The 21,692-nt window shown below is 36.3% G+C and overlaps 1 long non-coding RNA gene across 1 annotated transcript in view; it reads right to left on the bottom strand.

Annotated features, from left to right (window-relative positions):
* The window catches only part of LOC123394387, a 235,800-nt gene that overhangs the window by 76,412 nt on the left and 137,696 nt on the right, over window positions 1–21,692 (bottom strand). The window contains exon 3 of the long non-coding RNA XR_006609098.1: window positions 3,132–3,218. This is a non-coding gene — a long non-coding RNA (uncharacterized LOC123394387). The remainder of the gene's footprint in view (window positions 1–3,131; window positions 3,219–21,692) is intronic.

Here is a 21,692-nt window from a genome sequence, read left to right as displayed (position 1 = left end):
AAAAGCTTTCAAGAGAAAAAGGTTAAAAGAATAATGAGCAGATTGGCACCAGACCTCTAATCAGTATCACTAGATACCAAAAGCAATGCAGTAAATGCCTTTTCTTTTCTCTCTCTCTCTCTATCAGGCGCACGCACACACACACACACACACACACACACATCACATCACATCACATAAACATAGAATATTATACTCAGAGTATCAGAAAAGCATGAGGGCAAAGTCACAATATTTTAAGCATACAATTACCCCTTATCTTTTACCCACTACTTCTGAAAGATATTTCTTTTGGAAGTACTACAGCAAACTGAAAGAGAATCCAAAAAAGAGCAATACATAGGTTTCTAGAACCAAGGGGTTAAACCAAAGGTATGAGAGGTAAAAATCCCAGCGTGACTACTGAGAATAAGACTGAAAGTAACTGAGCCAAATAAGAATAGATAATTAAAGAATCCTTAAAAAAATATGTTTCCAGCAAGAAAATTAATTTTCTATAATAAATAGTATAATTAGGACATTTAAGGATAGAGTGAATATATGATTCTTTTAGCAACAATGAGATACTTAAAAAGTTAGAAATTTGAGAAAAAAATGAAATTATGGTATATAATTGAGTATGCAAAATGAGTCATGATTTTGAGTAACTGTTGGAGACTACTAAGAGTTTTTTGCTAGAGGTGTATTCTTCTACAAGAGGCTCTAGTTTTTGACTCAAAGAAAATAATACCCTCTCCACAGGTACATTCACACTTACTTCATCTTAAGTGAATAATATTTACAAAATTTATTGAATTTTAATTCTTAGAATCAACTCCAGAAACAAAACACAGAAATACAATGGGTACTGGTTTTTTTTTACTTTACATGGTGAAGATTCAAGAAATAGTATCTACAGGGGCACCTGGGTGGCTCAGTGGGTTAAGCCTTTGCCTTCGGCTCAGGTCATGATCCTAGGGTTCTGGGATTGAGCCCCACATTGGGCTCTCTGCTCAGCTGTGAGCCTGCTTCCCCCTCTCTCTCAGCCTGCCTCTCTGCCAACTTGTGATCTCTCTCTGTGTCAAATAAATAAAATCTTAAACAAAAATCTGTTAAAAAAAGAAATAGTATCTACATATAAAGGTAGATATAGATGGATAGAAAGCTATAGTATGTGTGTATATCAATTTTTAAATCTAATGTTTGAAGTTATAAAGGCAAGAGTAGTCTCTTTTTATGCTTATTTTAATTTTTTTAACTCTTCTAAGAGTTATTAATTGATTATTTTAATTTTTTATGCTTACTTTAATTTTTTAACTCTTCTAAGAGTTAATTTTTTTAACTCTTCTAAGAGTTATTAATTGATTATTTTAATTTTTTTATGCTTACTTTAATTTTTTAATTTTTTAACTCTTCTAAGAGTTTTTTTTTTTTTTTTTTTTTTTTTTTTTGTAACATAACTGCGTGCTTTATTGAGATACACAGTAAAGCAGTAATATAATACAATAGTAAGGCATATATTTGGTGAAGTCTGATATGTTGTGAAAAATGCAGTAAAACTGAAGTTTAAAAAAATAATTAGTAAATGTTACAGTGTTGGTGTTAAAACACAATATTTTATGATACCCAAGTAAGAACCCAGTACCTGAAAACAATGACAGAACATGCCATGTGATGTTTATGCTTCAGTTACATTATGATTTACAGTTTTAATACTTGGTGGTTATAAAGAACACGAAATAATGTCCAAATTATGCTTAAAACGTAGCAATAAAGCTCTCAGTTCTTATTCAAATATTTTGACAGACTCACTCCAGAACTAATTTCTAAAAGGTAAAACGAAAAGATTAAAACAAAATTATGCACTCTATTTACCTCTGCTTTTAGAATGAAACTTAAAACTGCTTAGTATGAAGTAACACAACCCCTTGCTTTTAATTGTGGTTAAAAAAAAAAAAAAATCCACAGGGAAAAGAGTTGAAAAAATTAAAATAAGCATAAAAAGAGAAGAGTATAAATGGGCTAAACTTTATCTTTTATATCTTTTACACAGAGATAACTGTGTAGAGTTGTTAAGAAAAAAAAAAACAGTAGAGACAGAGTATATTATTTAGAGTAAAGTAGCCCACTAATAGGAGATCTAAAAATTAAAAAAGCCCCCAATAGACTACTTGTTGGAAGTAAGATTGTGGAAGGGGGAAAAGAGAGTTTATTTTTATTTCATGCCTATAGATGATGCTTAGGTTTTTATTACCATTGCTTTCATGATTATAAAAATTAATAGTCAAGATGATAGTGAACATAAATGGCTACAAAAGTGAAAGTTTGTACCTAGGCATTTCCCAGTTTCCCATAGCTGTAAGGTGAACCCTGATAACTGATGTGCAGATAATCCGCAGTCATACAACCAGAAGATGTAGATCTTCTGTATTGTACAATGGCTTATTTTGTTACCCACTACCACCCAAACAGGTGAATTGATTTTTCCTTATTCTCTGATCCACTAGTGGGGGTACTAATGAGCAGCAAAATGACCAAAAGGAAAGCTACTATTGGAAGGAAAAGAAAGGTATGGTGCACAAACAATGAATTTTGGAACACTGAAAAATAAAAAATAAATAAAGAAGAATCTTTTTGAAAGATCTTACTGATCCTCTGACTTGAAAATGAGTTCCTGACTTGGGAGCTGTTTCAGGCATGCCTGCCTACCCCAATTCAGAGCCTCTTTACCCAACTGGAAGGACGGATCCCTCTAGGAACCTGGTAGTAATTTAATATGGCCTATAGCATCATGAAGCTGATTTGGAGGTCAGAGTTAGGGTAGATCTACTGTAAAACTCCACTAACTCCAATAAAACCCTAATAGCCCAGTCTGGAGCAAAGCACGGGAAGTGAGCTTGAAGATGCACTGCATCACAGGTGGGGCTCAAAAGGACTTTCATGACTGAGGATTAAGTGAGCTTAGCAAATAAAGTCATACCACGCTTTCAGTGGAGTCTTGGGTAAACTCTGATGCAGAGCCTTGTATTGAACAAGTACCAAATGCCTCTCACGTTGTATCTGACTGTTTAGTGATCAATTGAGTGGAATGTTATGGGAAGGAACAAGGAGCCCTACTGGCTAATATGAGAGTACAGACAGGGAAGGCTTACCTTCCCATCTGCTGCTTCTGGCACTCATTAGTCACACTGGCATTCAGGAGCCCTCAGACAGGTGCGAGAAATGGTTGGAGATGGAAGCTACAGAAAAGAAAGAAAAGGAAGGTATTTTTCTTAGACAATTTTAACATGTGCTATTGATGACTACTCTACCAGACAAGCATATATTTGTGTTCCCTAAGTTCCTACTCCATCCCTGAACCTGAGGAGGCAAGTGTATGGAAATTTTACAATAACTGTCTTATCCGTGCCCTTAGCCATTAATAACTCAGAATTGAAGTCTAATCTCAGGATAACCTACCATGAGATCAAGAACACCTGTTAATGATTATAGAATGGTTATTCACATCTGGCTTAATTTTCTATTACCTGATTTAAAAAAAAAAAAAGGATATCCTACACCGAATCATTACCAGATGCCTAAAAATCTTACTACACACTAGAATAGCGAGGTTTTCCTATAGGAAATACTGGAGTTTGTACAATTTAAGACCACAGGGAAAGGGACATGCTAGTGTATTGCTAATAGAGGAGTAGTGAGTAAAAGCATTGCATTTGACTTCTGCCGAATCTCAGTACTGCCACTTGCTTTGTGATGGTTACCTCTTCAGGTCTGAATTTTCTTGTCCCATTTTATATTTAAAGGGCTAGACTAGACTACTTCTAACATTCTTTATATATCTAAGATTACATAACAGTATGTAAATTTTGAAGGATAACTTTTTACATCGCTTAATACAGAGAGCTGAAATGTTGGAAGGGTAGGGTTAAAGTGCAATCACAATGAAGTTATTTATTGAATGAAACGGAGAGGACAAGGTTGTGATGAGAGGCTTAACTTGCAAAACTCAGAAGACAGACTTAGTAACTGAATAATGCATAACTATAACTTATTTGATTCCATTATAGTTTCACCCCTCAGATTCCTTTGCACTAAAGTAAAATAATCATGTCATGCCCTTTACAATAGAACATTTCACACCGCTGGAGACAACACAAGGTAATGATATCCGAAGAGGTACAAAAGGGGGAAAGACCTTGAGCCCCAGTGTCGAAATCTTTGAAAGTAACACAGGGCAGAAAGTAGTGGTGACAGGAACTCACCCCAAGAATTAGAGAACTTTGTTTTTGTCGGGGTGAATGGGAAAAGGAAAGGAGAGGAGAGGGGCTGTTTTATTGTAATTAATTATAAAAAGAAAGGAAAAAGATGGGAAGATTTTGAGCTCAAAATTCTTAACAAAGGGAAGAACCAGTATCTCCGTGGCCTTCCATCCCCTACCCCCAACCAACACCATTATCATTTCATAGCCTCGTTGGCAATTATTTGCTACAATGTGGCACTCTGAAAGGTTAGATTCAACCTATAATCTACACAAAGTAAAAAATTTCAACTGAATTCTCTTTTGCCCACTTCTTGTTCTACAGTAGTCTCATTTTCCTAGCTCTTCTTGTCACATGAACCAAAAAAGATCTGCATTGGAGAGTCTAACATCACCCTTAATAATGCCTAGATACTGATTTAACATAATGAAATATGTATTTTATCTCAAGGAATGCCCTATATGAGATGTTCCTAAAACATCCAAATCAAGAGAAAATTGAGCCGAATTATTAAAATGGATGGTCTGCAAGTTTCAAAGAATGTATCTGGAAGTCTCCTTCATATAATAACTATCTACAGGAAACATTGGGTGGCCTCCTCTGAAAAGAATAGATTACTTAATGAATTATTTTGGCAGTTGGTAATAAACTGTCTTTAGCCATCGTTATTGGTAATCTCTTTAACTGATTTAAATCTTTTTAGTTAAATCTCATCGTGTTTATACTTCACTTCCCACATCGAGGTTCAGGGAAAAGCACAGACCACGTATGTTTATTTGTATTGCATAAAGATCCCTGTGCCTAGTGGTAATAGCTTAATCACCGTCTAAGTACTTGGATTTGCTGATCTTCGCATTATTTAACAACTCAGAAATTCTGATTTGATTACTCTGTTATTTATTTATTTATTTATTTACTCTGGTTATTTTTTAATTTGATTTGTTCATTTGCTATTATGTCTAAATATCAACCTCATAAAACTGCTTCAATGAACAGGTGAGAATCATTTGTAATAAATGTTTTCTTTTTGCATGTCCACAGACAATAGCAAAGGCACTGAAAATACTTTTTCTATGATATTGTTTACCAAAATGTTTAGCAAACATTTTTGTAGACATTGTTATTATAAATCTAAATCCATGTATTCAAATTAATAGGTTATTAATGTAACACCAGAAGTAGCTATTTGGATTAAAATAAGAATAATTAATTAATTTCTTTATTTAATTAAGATTTCATTTATTTATTTGACAGAGAGAGAGATCACAAGTAGGCAGAGAGGCAGGCAGAGAGAGAGAGAGGGAAGCAGGCTCCCTGTTGAGCAGAGAGCCTGATGTGGGTCTCGATCCCAAGACCCTGAGATCATGACCTGAGCCAAAGGCAGAGGCTTAACCCACTGAGCCACCCAGGCACCCCTAAAATATGGATAATTTATTTAATCCCACACCCAGAGTGTCATAACACAAATGACAAACAAGGTTATTTCCTGACCTTTTGAGGTAGACCAATACGTTTCCAGCAGTTTTTCAGAGCAGTGGGACCTTTTGAAAATAAAATATATAAAGATAACTTCAAAAAAGGGACACCTGAGTGGCTCAGTTGGTTGAAATTCCAGCTCTTGGTTTCAGCTCAGTTCATGATCTCAGGGTTATGGGGTTGAGTCCTGCATCTGGTGGCATGTTCGCAAGGAGGCTGCTTGAGATTCTCTTTCTCCCTCATTCCCCCTGCCCCTCCCCCTGCTCACTTTCTCTCTCCAATAAATATTCTTTAAAGTAATAATTTCAAATAAAGTTGATAAGTTTGTTTTTGACATGAAATTGTCTCATGATCTCAAATTTGCAAGAATAACTTATACATTCCACTAAGGAGAACAAGGCTTTTTATGAACACAGAAAATTAAGTTGGTAACTACAAAATCTTTACCTCAACAATATATTTTATTTTGATACTTGATGGTAGAAAAATATCTGACTCACAAGGCTAAGAAATAACAAAGAACTATAGTTTTTTTTTTTAAGATTGCTTCTTCATCATGATATTTCTCAATTAAATCCATCCAGAAACCTAAAAACAGATGAATAAAAGCATTTTCATTCAAAAGTATAAACACTAAAATTATCCAAACAATAGGATTGTCCTAAAATGATTTCCGTGATCATCTACTCTTAAGAATCATACTATTGTAACAATTTTAAAAACCATTTGCTCTATTGTATGGCATATATTGATGATATAATTCTGCAATTGGCCCATCAGTGAATCAGGCCCAATCAGACATAATTGAATTGGATAGCCCAAACTGGTAATGGTTGAATCAAAAATTACTCTCTCAGAGGCAGTGGAAATCACCTGAATTTCATGGAACAAAAGTCATTTACTGCTAGGAAGAAGACAGTCCTCTTTTACGTCTGAAAGGTAGGCATAATAAGGAAGCAGAAGCAAGAACAGGCACATGACGTGGTCTGTCACACCCGTTTCAAAGGATTTTCACATCATCCTCTCTTCTTTTGCCAGGAATATAACAGATGTAAATGGTTATGCTGCCCTCCCAAATGCAGACAAGGATTTCTCAACAAGTAGAAATTGTATTAAAAACTTATAAGTTATACTATGTTTGTAACTTGTAAGTTATAATATATATACTTTATATTATAAACATTATTTATAATTATTGTAAATTATAATTTATAATACAGTTATTAATATGATAAAACAAATGTATAATTAAATTATAATACTTTATATATTATACATATAAATATAATATTATTATAAATATATATAGAACTAACAATTTGTAATGCAGTGCAAATTCTGAAGTTTTGGGAGTAGAATTAGTAAGTAGAATAATTAATTATATTCCCATTATTAACTATTTAAAAGTTATAATATTATATAAATTTTTCAGTTTTCAAAAAAATCCCACGTAGTTGTGCTATGTGAAATTACAATGGTTGCTTTCTGTGTTGTCTAATGAATCTACACAATTTACTGCTACTAAATGACAGGTTTTCTAAGACACATACACTTTTAAAAATTCACTTATTTCTTATCATAACTTACGTCTCACTTCATGAGTTAAAAAGTCATTAGTTCCAACACCAATCATGATAAAAATTCTCAGTAAACTAGGAATAGAGAGAAACCTTGGCTTGATGAAGAATATCAACAAAAAGTCAACAGCTTAATGGTAAGAAACTTGAAACTCTTCTACAAAGATCAGGAACAAGGCAAGGATGTATCTTCTCAACACTACTTTTTAGCACTGGTACTAGATATCCTAGTTAATGCAATAAGAACATAATGCAAAAAGAACATAAAAGGAAATAAAAGTTATACAGATTGGGAAGGAAAAAATAAAACCATCTTTGTTCACAGATGATACGACTGTCCATTTGGAAAATCTGAAAGAATCAGTAAAAACTCCTGGAACTAATAAGCAATTCTAGCAAGGTTGTAGGATACAAGGTTAATATACAAAAGCCAACTGCTTTCCTAATACAGCAATGAATGAGTGGAATTTTAAATAAAAAAAAAAAAAACAAATAGCACTCACATTAGCATCCTCCAAAAATGCAATACTTAGGTACAAATCTAACAAAACATGTTTAAGGCCTATATGAAGAAAACGACAAAACTCTAATGAGCAAAATACAAAAATAAATACATGGAGAGATATTTCATGTTCATGGATAGGAACACTCAATATTGTCACCATGTCAGATTTTTCCAACTTGAGCTATAGATTTAATGCAATCCCAGTAAAAAGCTCAACAAGATGTCTTGGAGAGGTCAACAAAATGAAGCAGATGACCCAAAAGAGCCAACATAATATGGAAGGAGAACAAAGTTAGAGGACTGACACAATTTGACTTTTAAGTCTTCCTAAAAGGCTATAGCAATCAAAACAGCATGATATTGGTAGAAGAATAGACAGATGATTAAACAGAATAGAGAGCCCAGAAACAGACCCACATAAATAGAGTCAACTGATGTTTGACAAAGGAGCAAAGGCAATACAATGAAGAAAGATAGTCAGTTCAACAAAGGGTGCTGTAACGACTGGACATCCCAGGCAAAACCAAACAAACAAAAAACAAAAATAAAAACAAAAAAACTAAACACAAATTTTATATCCTTCATAAAAATTAACTCAAAATGGATCACAGACCTAGATGTAAAATGCAATACTATAAGCTTCTAGAAGGTAACATAGGAGGAAATCTAAATAACTTTAGATTTGGCGATAATTTTTTGGATATGACATCAAAGGCATGATCCATGAAAGAAATAATTGATAAACTAAAATTAAAATTTAATAAAATTTCTGCAAAGTACACTGTCAAGAGAATGAGAAGACAAACAACAGATGGGGAGAAAAGATTTGCAAAAGACCTGATACAGATCTGTTATCTAAAATATACAAAAATTCTTTTTTTGTTGTTGTTAATTACTTTTATTAACATATAATGTATGATTTGCCCCAGGATTACATGTCTGTGAATCGCCAGGCTTACATACTTCACAGCACACACCATATCACATACCTTCCCCCATGTCCATAACCCAACCTCCCTCTCCATACCCCCACTACCCCCAGCAACACTCAGTTTGTTTTGTGAGATTGAGTCTCTTATGGTTTGTCTCCCTCCCGATCCCATCTTGTTTCCTTTTTTCCTTCCCTAACCTCCCAAACCCCCCACTCTGCCTCTCAAATTCCTCATGTCAAGGAGATCATATGATAATTGTCTTTCTATAATTGACTTATTTCACTAAGCATGATACCCTCTAGTTCCATTCACATCATTGCAAATGGCAAGATTTCATTTCTTTTGATGGCTGCATAGTATCCCATTGTATTTATATACCACCTCTTCTTTATCCATTCATCTGTTGATGGACATCTAGGTTCTTTCCATAGTTTGGCTATTGTGGACACTGCTGCTATAAACACTTGGGTGCATGTGCCCCTTCAGATTACTACATTTGTATCTTTAGGGTAAATACCCAGTAGTGCGATTGCTGGGTTTTAGGGTAGCTCTATTTTCAACTTTTTTAGAACATCCATGCTATTTTCCAGACTGGCTGAACCAGCTTGCATTCCCACCAACAGTATAGGAGGGTCCCCTTCCTCTGCATCCTCTCCAACAACTGTTGTTTCCTGACTTGTTCATTTTAGCCATTCTGACTGGTGTGAGTTGGTTTTGATTTGTATTTCTCTGACGCTGAGTGATGTGGAGCATTTCTTCATGTGTCTCTTGGCCATTTGGATGTCTTCTTTGCTGAAATGTCTGTTCATGTCCTCTGCCCATTTCTTGATTGGATTATTTGTTCTTTAGGTGTTGAGTTTGATAAGTTCTTTTGGATAGTAGGCCTTTATCTGATATGTCATTTGCAAATATCTTCTCCCATTCTGTCAGTTGTCTTGGTTTTGTTGACTTTCCTTTGCTGTGCAAAAGCTTTTTATCTTGAAGTCGCAATAGTTCATTTTTGCTCTTGCTTCCCTTGCCTTTGCTGATGTTTCTAGGAAGAAGCTGCTGTGGCTGAGGTGGAAGAAGTTGATACCTGTGTTCTCCTCAAGAATTTTGATAGAGTCCTATCTCACATTGAGGTCTTTCATCCATTTTGAGTCTGTTTTTGTGTGTGGTATAAGGAAATGGTCCAGTTTCATTTTTCGGCCTGTGACTGTCCAATTTTTCCAACACCACTTGTTGAAGAGACGGTCTTTTTTCCATTGGACATTCTTCCTTGCTTTGTCGAAGATTAGTTGACCATAGAGTTGAGGGTCTATTTCTGGGTTCTCTATTCTGTTCCATTGATCTATGTGTCTGTTTTTGTGCCAGTACCATAAAGTCTTGATGGTTACAGCTTTGTAATAGAGCTTGAATTCTGGAATTGTGATTCCGCCAACTTTGGCTTTCTTTATCAACATTCCTCTGGCTATTTGGGATCTTTTCTGGTTCCATATAAGTTTTAGGATTATTTGTTCCATTTATTTGAAAAAAATTGATGGGATTTTTGATAGGGATTGAATTAAATATGTAGATTGCTTTAGGTAGCATAGACATTTTCACAATATTTGTTCTTCCAATACATGAGCATGGAACATTTTTCCATTTCTTATACAAAGAATTCTTAAAACTCAACAATAAGAAAACAATTTGATTAAAAAATGGGCAAAGACCTTAACAGACACCTCAGCAAAGAGGATATACAGATGCCACACAGCATATGAAAACGTGCCCCACATCATATGGAAATGATCATATAATGATTATTTCCCTTACATCAGGGAAAAATGAATTAAAACAATGAGATACTACTATATGCCCATCAGAATGGCCAAAATCTGGAATACTGACAACACCAAAGTTTGGCAAGGATGTGGAGCAATAGAAACCCTCATTCATTGCTGGTAGAAATGCAAGTAAGTGATATAGCCACTTTAGAAGACAGTTTGGTGGTTACTTATAAAACTAAATATACTCTTTCCATATGATACAGCAATCGTGCTCCTTGATATGTACCTGAAGTAGTTGAGAACTCTGTCCATGTAAATCTCATACACATGGATGTTCATGAGAGTTCCATGCACAACTGCCAAAATTTGGAAGCAACTGACATGTCCCGTCCATAGGTGAATGCATTAATAAACTGTGGAGCATCTAGACAGTAGAATAAATGAGCTCTCAAGCCATGAAAAGACATAAGGGAGACTTAAATGTATATTAATAAGTGAAAGAAGCTGATCCTAAAAAGTTACATAGTGTATGAATTCGACTATATGACATTCTGTAAAAATCAACACTACAGAGACAGTAAAGAGTGGTGTTTGCCAGGAGGAAAGGAAGAGGAATGGGCAGAGTAGAGAGGACTTGTACTGCAGTGAATTTACTCTGTATGATACTATAATGGTGGATATATATCATTATAAAATTGTCCAAACCCACAGAATGAACAACACCAAGAGTGAAACAATGTAAACTATGGACTTAAGTGATAATGATATATGAATTTAGGTTCATCAATTATAACAAATGTGCCACTCTGGTCAAGAATGTTGATAATGGGGAAGGTTTTACATTGCATGTGGAGTGTCAAAGAGTAACTGGGAAATCTTTGCATACTTGTTCAGTACTTCTGTGAACCTTAAACTTCTCTAAAAATAGATTTTAAAAAAAAATTTTATCTCCTTAAAAAAAAAAAATGGTCATTAGCTGTGACTCCTGGCTCTTCTGGGGTAGAAGTGTGTGTGTGTGTGTGTGTGTGTGTGTGTGTGTGATTTGTTTTATAGAAAAGTGTCACTTTATTGGCACCCTTGTAATATGCCCTTGGTATTATCTGGCTGTGTTAGTTCAGGGCTGACTCTACTCATCAGATGTTTTGTGGATTTCTCACACATCCCCTTCTAAATGCTGCGGTCTCCCACCTGAAGCTCCCTTTACAGTATAAATGCATCTTTCCAAGCTGATTACTTTATCCCTCCATTAGCCCTAGGTTGGTTGGCTGGTGTCTCCTAACTCTGCCAGGCAATGCCCATAAGCAGCATCTAAGACAACCCCAAGGAAGTTCACACCAAGCCCACATTCCCACATCTTTAGCCCACACACTCTGGGCATGAAGACTGTCCTAGAGATCACTACCACTCTTTGCTTTCTATGAGAGTTCACACCAAGCCCACATTCCCACATCTTTAGCCCACACACTCTGGGCACGAAGACTGTCCCAGAGATCACTACCACTCTTTGCTTTCTATGAGAGTAAGCAGATCTAGACATGGGCTCAAGCATGAGTCAAACACAAGCTTCCAGTTCCTTAAACTGTAGGAAAGTTACTTTTAAGCTCTTTGATTGATCCCATTGAAGTCCCTCATACCTGCAAAGTAGGAGGAACCTGCCCCACCCTCCCAGGGCAGCCATTCACCTTGGGCAAGGTGAACACAGTGAATTCATATGATTTGAATGTCTCTTTAGGGAAAACTTTTCTTAAATTCTCAACTTCCTTTCTCTAGGCCACTAGGTCTCCTTGAAAGCTGAAAGTATGTGGTCAGGTAAGGGTCATAAAACCAGTATTTTTAAGCCTCCTTTGCAAATTTTGGGGAGAGGGTGCATCATTTCACTTTGGACTATGAATTCAGAATTTGCCACTTTTCTTTCAGCTCTGAACTTTCTAGGCACTCACTATTAGTTTGAAAGAGATTCCTTTTAACATCTTGCTATCTATAAAGGTCTTTTTCATAATAAGTCCCAAATTTACAAGTAATACATAAAGTTTCCATACTCATGTGTGAGTAGTCATCAGCCACATGAGTGACTCCTAAACTAGAAGTGGAGCAAGCACCAGATGAGCCTTGCTTGGCCTTTCAATTGTCTCTGTAGACAAGTGCTGCAGAGATGTGCGGCTGTGCATTTTTCTGTAAAACACTAGCATGAAACTAGACTTTTCCAAATCTACAACATGTCACACAAAGCTCAAATTTATGCATGGTAATGATAGCAAAAGCATTATTCATATCATTGCACAAAACCCAGCTCCTCTGACAATATAAGTAATAGGTATGGTCTCTAATGTATTAATATATATAGCATGTTTGAGTGTGTAGAGTATCATTTACTGTAAGATTGCAGCTCTGAGAACTAAAATGCATTTAAAGAACAAAATTTTAAGTCAAACAGTTGTATAACAAGGTACAGAGGAGAGAAGATAGTGGCTTTCAATTACTTTATTTAAACATCATTTAAAAATCTGCTAAGCTCTTTGGCACATTTCTATTATCAGCATGATTAACTAAAATAGGTATGATAAAGTTCTTACAATCTTTAGAAGTTGAGGTCTGTAATGTGTAAGTAAATCAATAACCAGTAAATAAATACAGAGTGGAAATTCCATTTTTGGATTTGTGATTTGCTTATTTGAAAATGTCCTTGTATCCACAATTGTCTCTAAACCCCATGAAATGCAGAAATATTTACAAGTACTCAAAATGGTAGCCAGATGAATAAAACTGAGCCAATCTAAAGAGTCATACAAGTAGCCTTGAAAGTAAATTAACATGTTGATTTAGCAGGGGTATAAAAAAAATCAAGTATGAAGTCATCTTGGTAAGTCTACAGATAGATGTACAAATGTGTGTCTGGGTGTATGTGTGGTGGTAGTGATGGGGGTAGTGTTATATATGTTGGTTGCTTTTCTATCTTTCTTTCTTTTTTTTCATTTACCTTAGAAACACTAAGGGAATAGAAGAAAGTAAATTTGACTCCCAGGAAAGAAAGTAACCCCAAAATACAATTGAGGCAAATGCAAATTTGATAGGCCGAATAGATTTTTCCAGGTTTAATGATTTTCAAAGGCCATATAAAAGGCTGATCTGGCATTTTGGTCTTGCAAACCCCTCGAGAACCCTTCCTCCAGAATTCAAACAGATAATGCAGGATAAGCCCATTGAAAGAAAGAGGTTCAATTTCAGATTTTCCACCTTAAAAGATTGGAAATGTCAGGAGGTGTATTATTTATTGCCCAAGTATATTATGCATTGCTGAAGAGCCTAGGCAAAAATAGGAAGCTAGTGAGAGGGTTGTGAGGTGAGAAGGAAGGGCCTGACTTGTTTTGAGCACCTATGGTATACCATTACTGTACTGGTATTTTGCCTGCATGATATCTTCAATCCTAGAAATACTAGGCTGATAGAGAGTGTGAATGATTCCACAAGCTGTGTATTAACAATAACAATCTAGGTGCAACATTAGCCATGAAAGCCTTTATGATTCTAACATTTAACATCCAGGGCAGATCCTATGTGACTAATTAACAACCAAGGTCATTCTAACATTGAGTGGGCTACTACTTTCTCCTAGCTCACTGGGATTATCCTAGATCATATATGCTATCTTACACCATACATTAAATCTTTGCAAGAATACATAATTTCCACTTTTGGAACTTCTACATTTATTTTAGATCCACACAGTAATAATGCTTCTCTCCAATGTAACTAGTCTTAAGCCTACTTCAATTTCACTCTTACACTCTCTACTATTTGGGTGGAATTTCTACCATCTTCTTGTTATGTGATATTAGATATCAGATTAGGAATTTAATAACATTGAGATTAAAGTCGGCTGGAATGGCAGAATTTGTCTTAAGACACTGAACATAGAGGAGCATTCTTGGAGGGATGGAAAAATGACTGCTGACTCCTATGGAAGCTGAATATAGCAAAAAAGTATACACATACATGCAGATAGATTAAAAGAAGGAAAAGACTTTAGCCTGAAAAATTAGGGTTCTTTAGCCAGTACAAAAGCATGACACAATGCAGCATTTCAATTGAGTTGTAGAGCTATGTGAGAAGTTAAACTTGATGCAATAGATGGAAAAAAAAAATTGAAGAATTAAAGAGGCAAGACTTCTCTTTCGTCTTTTACTGCCAATGTGGCCCTTTTATTTTTCTTGTCAGTTCATGCTAAAAATTTTTGAAAAGTGAAAAACGAAGAGACACTTTGTGGCACAGTTGTTAAGTAGCCGGCTCTTGATGTCAGCTCAGGTCATCTCAGGGTCCTGGGATCAGGCCCTACCCTCAGCGGGGAGTCTGCTTGAGGATTCTCTCTCTCTGTTTGCCACTCCCCCATGTTCTCTCTCTCTCTCTTTATCAGATAAATAAATCTTTAAAAAAATTTTTTTTTAAAGCGGAAATGAAAATGAGATTTGGAGATGCAGCTAAGACTAATCATAGCATCACGTGCTAATAGCACTAGTAATCAGAGAAAAGGATCTATACATTGAAAAGGGGGAACAAAGTTCAACATTGCAAAGTCCAAAGTCAAAGTGGGGATTGCAGAGGAGAAATGCAATCATCCTGAAGGTATTAATTTGGTGCCTACATCAGTTTTTTTGTTTGGTATTATTTTGCCTTTTATTTTAATTTTTGCTTAGACTTTTGAAAAGATGGTCATAGTGGTGAAAGAACTCAAAAAACATCCTCTTGGAATGATGGAATGGCCCAAAGGAGTAAAGAGGGATCCGGGAGGAATCAGTCTTCGAAAGCATGACCCTGAAACCCTGGCATTTCTTCTCCAGGAGCTGATAAATGGCCAGATCCTACCCGGGCACATCCAGAGACTGTCACATGGTTATAGTTATTAGAAAAATCCTCCACAAACTGAGTTACAATTTTTCTTCTTCTCACTTCCCACTATTAATCTTCATTCTGTCTTCTGGACCTATACAGAATAATCACAATCTTTTTTTTTTTTTTTTTTTTTTTTTTTTTCAGGAGAACAACCTGAACAAACTTGGAGAAAGAAGTCAGGGCAAAATAGCCAAGTGATGGGACCGTTCATGATGAGAAAGTAATTTCTCAGATAGATCTAACTTTGAAAGGGAGAACTGAGAAAGATGCTGGAATGGAGAGAGGAAGCTGAAAGCTCATTTTACAAATGAAGGGAAATTACAATAAAACACAAAAACAAAGTGGTACACTTATAAATAGAACTTGGAAGAAGAGGATCCTTGATAGCATGAAAGATTTAGAAGAAAGAAAAATATACTTATAATCCAATTGGAGAGACAGGAAATATGTAATAAGCATAATGAATATATTACATTGAAGCTAAAATCAAGCTATGATATATCCCTGCCATTAAATCATGATTTTTATGGTAATATTCCAATTTTAAGTTTTGGAGTATTAAATGATATCGTGAACTGAATTCATGTTCATTCTGCAGGAGAAAACATAGGAGGAGAAATTAAGCAGCATTATGAGCAGCTCCAGGAGAAGGATAAACCAATGTGGTAGACAGACTGGCCCCCACAGTATCTGCCTCATGGTATTCATGCCTTTGCCTATCCTCTGTCCTTGAGCATAGGTGGAACCAGTGACTTACTTCCACAGCAAAGATAATAGGGTGTACACAGTTACATACATGAGACTGCTTTATCTGCCTTGCAAAAAGACTCCCTTCTCCTTTCTAGTAGGCTGCCATTTGGTGAACTGTGTTGGTAGAGGTCTGCAGAGTTGGAATGTGAGGATGGCCCTCAGCTAACAACCAGGAGCAGACTTGATGCTCAGAGTGCAGAAGCCCACAAGCAACTGAATTCTGCCTGCAGATACATGAGCAAGGGAGCAGATCCTTTCCCAGATGAAATCACAGCCCAGCTCACACCTCAAGTGCTGCCTTGCAGAGGAGTCAACTGAGTCATGCTTGGATTCCTAACCCATGGAATCTACAAGATAGTATCTATATGTTGTTTTTATCTGCTATACTTGTAAGAGTATTGTCCAATAGCAATGAACAAATAATGTCACAGTTCAAAAGGAGCCACAGGAAGAACAACTGGCAACTGGACTATGACATTCTCAAACAGTCAGCTGTACTCTGGACTAGACTGCTCTAGACTTCCACAGGAGCTTGCAGTTGGGTCTTTTACTATTGATATCAAGAATCTGATTAATAAATACATGCCTTTATGTTTATTCAGCACACTGAATTTACTTACAACAGAAGTTCCCTCTGAGAGTAGGGAGCATGACTGGACAACACTGGATACTTCTTCAATAGAGAAGTACTCCTACATACAAAGGAGTCAAAGCCTGACCAGAGGGTGAGTCTTATTTCTAAGAATGGAAGGGAGAAGAGGAGAAAAGAAAACAAGGAAATAAACTAGAAGGTAGGTATAAGTTATATAACACTGAAGATTTTAGAACAGTTTAATAGTGAAAATTTCTTAAAAATTAAACATGTTAATTGACAATACAAGTAATGAAAATTCATGTGTGTGAAAATACTTCAAACCATTAAGGAGCTAGTTACTTGTGAGTTAGCATTATTTCCTAGAATTTGCCACAGTAGGTATTATTCAGGTCCCTGATTTCTGATTTCTTCTTTTTTTTTCTCTCTGTAGTTTTCTTGTCTTTGGATTATTTTACTGGACTTGAGTCTGGGACTATTTATATTAATAGATGATTATTATCCCCTTGTTCAGTAGGACAGACAATACTCTTACTCCCCCAATTAATAATGAGATGCATCTCTGCCTCTAGGAGGCACTGCTATTTCCACACACACAAAACAGTATTCAAGATCTCTCTTACTTATCAGCTCTCTCTTATTAAGTTTTGAAATCCAGCTGGTTGGGAAGGTTCCTGCTCTTTTAATCAAGCCTCAAAGGACTGGAAAAGAAGTGGGCAGCAAAAAGAATATCCTTTCTTCAGTTACGGAGATTAGAAACAACTTGCTTCGCACTTAGTTATCTTATAAGCTTCAGGGTAGAGAAAAATATGTCCAAAAGAAGTTGAGTCCCCAAGACCAGGGAAATCATAAAGAACCAGGGCACAAAAGGGAGAATACTTTTTTACTAAAGGCAATAATTTCAAGAAGTCTCAAGTGTTCTCACGTGAGAGTTTAGTGTTTGCTTACATAATGATCTACACTGATGATACCTGCATAGGGATCTGTATTCCTATTTACAGGAGAGACGACTCGGCTTTTATTTGTAAATTCTAAGGACGTCCCATGTTTGCACCTAAACATCGGATTAGTCCTTCGATAGTTTCATTTCTTTTTTTTTTTTTTTAAGATTTTATTTATTTGTCAGAGAGAGAGAGAGGGAGAGAGCGAGCACAAGCAGACAGAATGGCAGGCAGAGACAGAGGGAGAAGTAGGCTCCCTGCCGAGCAAGGAGCCCGATGTGGGACTCGATCTCAGGACGCTGGGATCATGACCTGAGCCGAAGGCAGCTGCTTAACCAACTGAGCCACCCAGGCGTCCCGATAGTTTCATTTCTGAATCTCAACCCAGTTTTAATAAAATAAGGCTTATTTCTTCTATTGTGACCCCAGCCTCCTTTATATGCATTTTCTAGGAATGTGGTCGCTACTTGCTTCATCTCACCTCTTTTCCAACCAAGTTCCCATGTTAGGTTTTCTGGGAAGGTAGTTTTTCCTGTTAGTTCCCAGAGGACATTTTGGAACCCAGAATCCTTACACTGGATGCATACTGAGTCTCCTAACAGCTGTTTTTTCTAATGACTCCTGCCCTGCCTGTACCTCCTATTTAATAACAAATGGGAGGCCACTAACCATCTGTCCCTAATATTCTCCCTGGTTGAGCACTCCCTAGATTGTCCATCTAGGAAATCATCAAGCTTCTGGGGTGTAGGGACATTCACAAATCACAAGTTATTCTGAGAACAGAAACAACAACAACAAAAAAAACAATTTATTTTGCACCACTGTCTAAAACACATTAATCCCAAATATTCCCAGTTTGACCAGAGAAATTCTTTTATGTAAAGAATGTTTCATAGAACTTAAACCATTGTCCATTAGGAAGAAGGATATAGCAGAAAAATCAATGACTTTGGAATGAGAACTGGATTTAAGTCTTGGCTTTGTCACTTACTGTGGGATCTTGATCTAACCTTACTGTACCCCTCTGAGCCCCAGTTTCATCATGGAGCTAATGATAAAAGCTTCTACTACCTTTATCTGAAACATGAAAACAAAATTATAAAAATTGCTCCATAGACTACTAAATTCTGTGTGCAGGACATTATAAATAATGTAATTCTATTCTACATAGAATAGATTGGTATTTCTAAAACATGCATAACATGATGCAACAGTGCAAGTAACTCTTTCCAGTCTTTTAAGCAGTTTTATTGAGATATAACTTCTATATTATAAACTTCATCCATTAAAGTGTAAAACTCAATGGTTTTAGTATATTCAGTGTTGTGTGATAATCCAATTTTAGAACACTTCATCACCCCAAAAAGAAACTTGTAACATACCTATTAGCACTCATTACTCCACCTCACTCTTCCCTCCAGCCAGAGGCAACTACTAATCTCCTTTCTGTCCCCAGATTTACTATTGTAGGATGTTTCATACAATATGTGGTTTTTTGAGACTGGCAACTTTCACTTGGAATAACTGTTTTGTAGCATATATCAGTATATGGTAATTTTATTTCTAATTTTTTGAGGAACTGACAAACTGCATGCTCCATTTTAAATTCCCACCAACAGTGTCCAAGGTTCTAATGTCTCCATATCCTCACCAATGCTTGTTATTTTTGGTTTCTTTGCTAATTGCCAGCCTAATGGATGTAAAGCAGTATCTCATTGTGCATCTGATTTTCATTTCCTTAATGATCAGTGAGGGCAAGCATCTTTTCATATGCTTATTGGAGAAATGTCTATTCAAGTCTTTTGCCCATTTTTTCATTGAATTATTTTTGTTGTTGAGTTTTAGGAGTTCCCTGATACTTCATTCCTTTTTCTTATAAAATAGTATTCCATTGGATAGCCATGTTACATTTGTTCTTCCATTTCCAACCTTTTATTTTTTTTAAGATTTTATTTATTTATTTGACAGAGAGAGAGAGATAGATCACAAGTAGCTAGAGAGGCAGGCAGAGAGGGGGAAGTAGGCTCCCCACTGAGCAGAGAGCCCAATGTGGGGTTTGATCCCAGGACCCTGAGATCATGACCTGAGCCAAAGGCAGAGGCTAAACCCACTGAGCAACCCAGGCACTCCACCAACCTTTTAAAATTAGAAAGTTTTTTAGTAGTATGAACAATAGCACAAAGGGATAGACACTGAACATCTTCACATCTTCACTATTATAAGAAAATTATGTATTCATTCAACAAACACCTGACAAACATCTCCAATATGTGAAGCCCATTGGTAGCCATGCAATTTTCATGGAGGCATAGATTTGGGGCCATAATATATGTAAATAATCCGAACATCTCATTCTTGTACCAATAATATATACTCCAAGATTTCTGTTCATGATACCTGCAAGTCTATATTTTAAACAAGTCTTCAAATGGATACAAATATTATGCCTGGTTCATTGGGCAAAACTTTTCTAAAATCTGAGCAAGAGAAAGTGATAGACTCTGTGTAGGCATAGTCAATGAGTCACTGTATCTCATAGTAGCTCCAGTGAATAGACAGAGTGGGAAAATGTCATTATAAGCTGTGTTATCTGTTCGACTAGTTTTTATAAAAGCATGCGGAATGAGTAAGAATAAATACATTGCAAGTTACAAAATATGTGAAATCCTATAAAAGATAAAGATGTAAAATATCTGAGTAGATTCCTGGTCCTAAGTAGATTCATTTTCTGTTAAAACAAAACAAAAAAAAAAACAGTAAAATCTTAACTGATTCAAAACGTCTGGGGAAGAATGTTAGTGAATGTAACTTGTGGCTTATAATACATGAAAGAAACTACGTTTTAATTGCTTTTAATTTTCCAGAAAAGCTCAACTTTGGGAACATACTGCCCAGCACTAGCTGCACAGAAATAAATTTGGACTAAAGAAGACTTTACAAATAACATTTCGAACACAGCACAAGCAGTGGTGGTTTCTCCTCATGTCACAATTACATCTCTTTCGAGGTAGGTTGCTTTCCCAGTTGTGTTAAATGGGTAAATCGTTCCCTCAGCCAGGTGTTTAGTCTTCTCACTCCACTCGCTACCTCAACCTGTTCCTGAAGAAAACGGACACCCTGCCTAGCTGTCTTCCGGCCAGTGAGGAACTCGACTTGGCAATGTTTTAGATCTCTCTTCATCCTGAGACGTTCTAGGTCAGGGGCTGCATAGCATAAATTAGTGAATTTCTACTGGTACTAAAAACCTGAATTAAAACATTCTCCCATATTTTCTACAACTGAACTTTTTTTTTTTTTTAAAGATTTTATTTATTTATGAGAGAGAGAGTGCACAAGCAGGATAAGGAGAGGAAGAGGGAGAAGCCGACTCCCCACTGAGCAGGAAGCCCTGGTGGGACTGGATCCTGGGATCCCCAGTTCATGACCCCAGCTGAAGGCAGAGGCTTAACCAACTGAGCCACTCAGGTGCATCCTTTACAAAGAGCAGGGATTGGTAACCTTTTCTATGTTTTAACGTAAAGGGTTTAGGCTTTGTGGGTCAGTCTCTGCTGTAACTGCTCATGTCTGTAGGTGGCCAGAATCCAACCATTTTAAGTATATGAAGAAATGGTGCTTCTGTGTTCCAGTAAAGTTGACTTACAAAAGCAGGTGGCAGGTCATGGTTCACCAGCTTCTATTCTGTGGACATAATCTTTGTAGGAGGGACACACATTTCTGGAGATGGAAGTGCTAGCTCAGCACTAACCAAAGCAGAGTACATTGTAATCACTTTGTTCCTTTGGGGAGGTGGCCTCTTCATCTTTCAGTGGAAATTGGCTCTTGAAGTCTCTTTAAGCTTTCACAAGATTTCTTCTTGATACCTTACATATACTGTTGGTCAATCCCGATATTTAGGACACTCGTCATAATGTCAAAGCTCCCTTAACACTTCCTAAATGCCTGTGTCTTGAACCCTTTGTTCCTGACCACTTCCTTGAAGGTGAAGAGAACAGCCTCTGCAAAACCTGCATGCTGCGATTCAGTGTTAATAGCACGAGAGCTGG

Source organism: Mustela putorius, unplaced genomic scaffold (genome assembly GCF_011764305.1).
Source record: "Mustela putorius furo isolate JIRA1106 unplaced genomic scaffold, ASM1176430v1.1 tig00003834_pilon_pilon_pilon, whole genome shotgun sequence".
Classification (NCBI taxonomy): Eukaryota; Metazoa; Chordata; class Mammalia; order Carnivora; family Mustelidae; genus Mustela; species Mustela putorius.
This window is presented reverse-complemented; position numbering and strand designations above follow the sequence as displayed.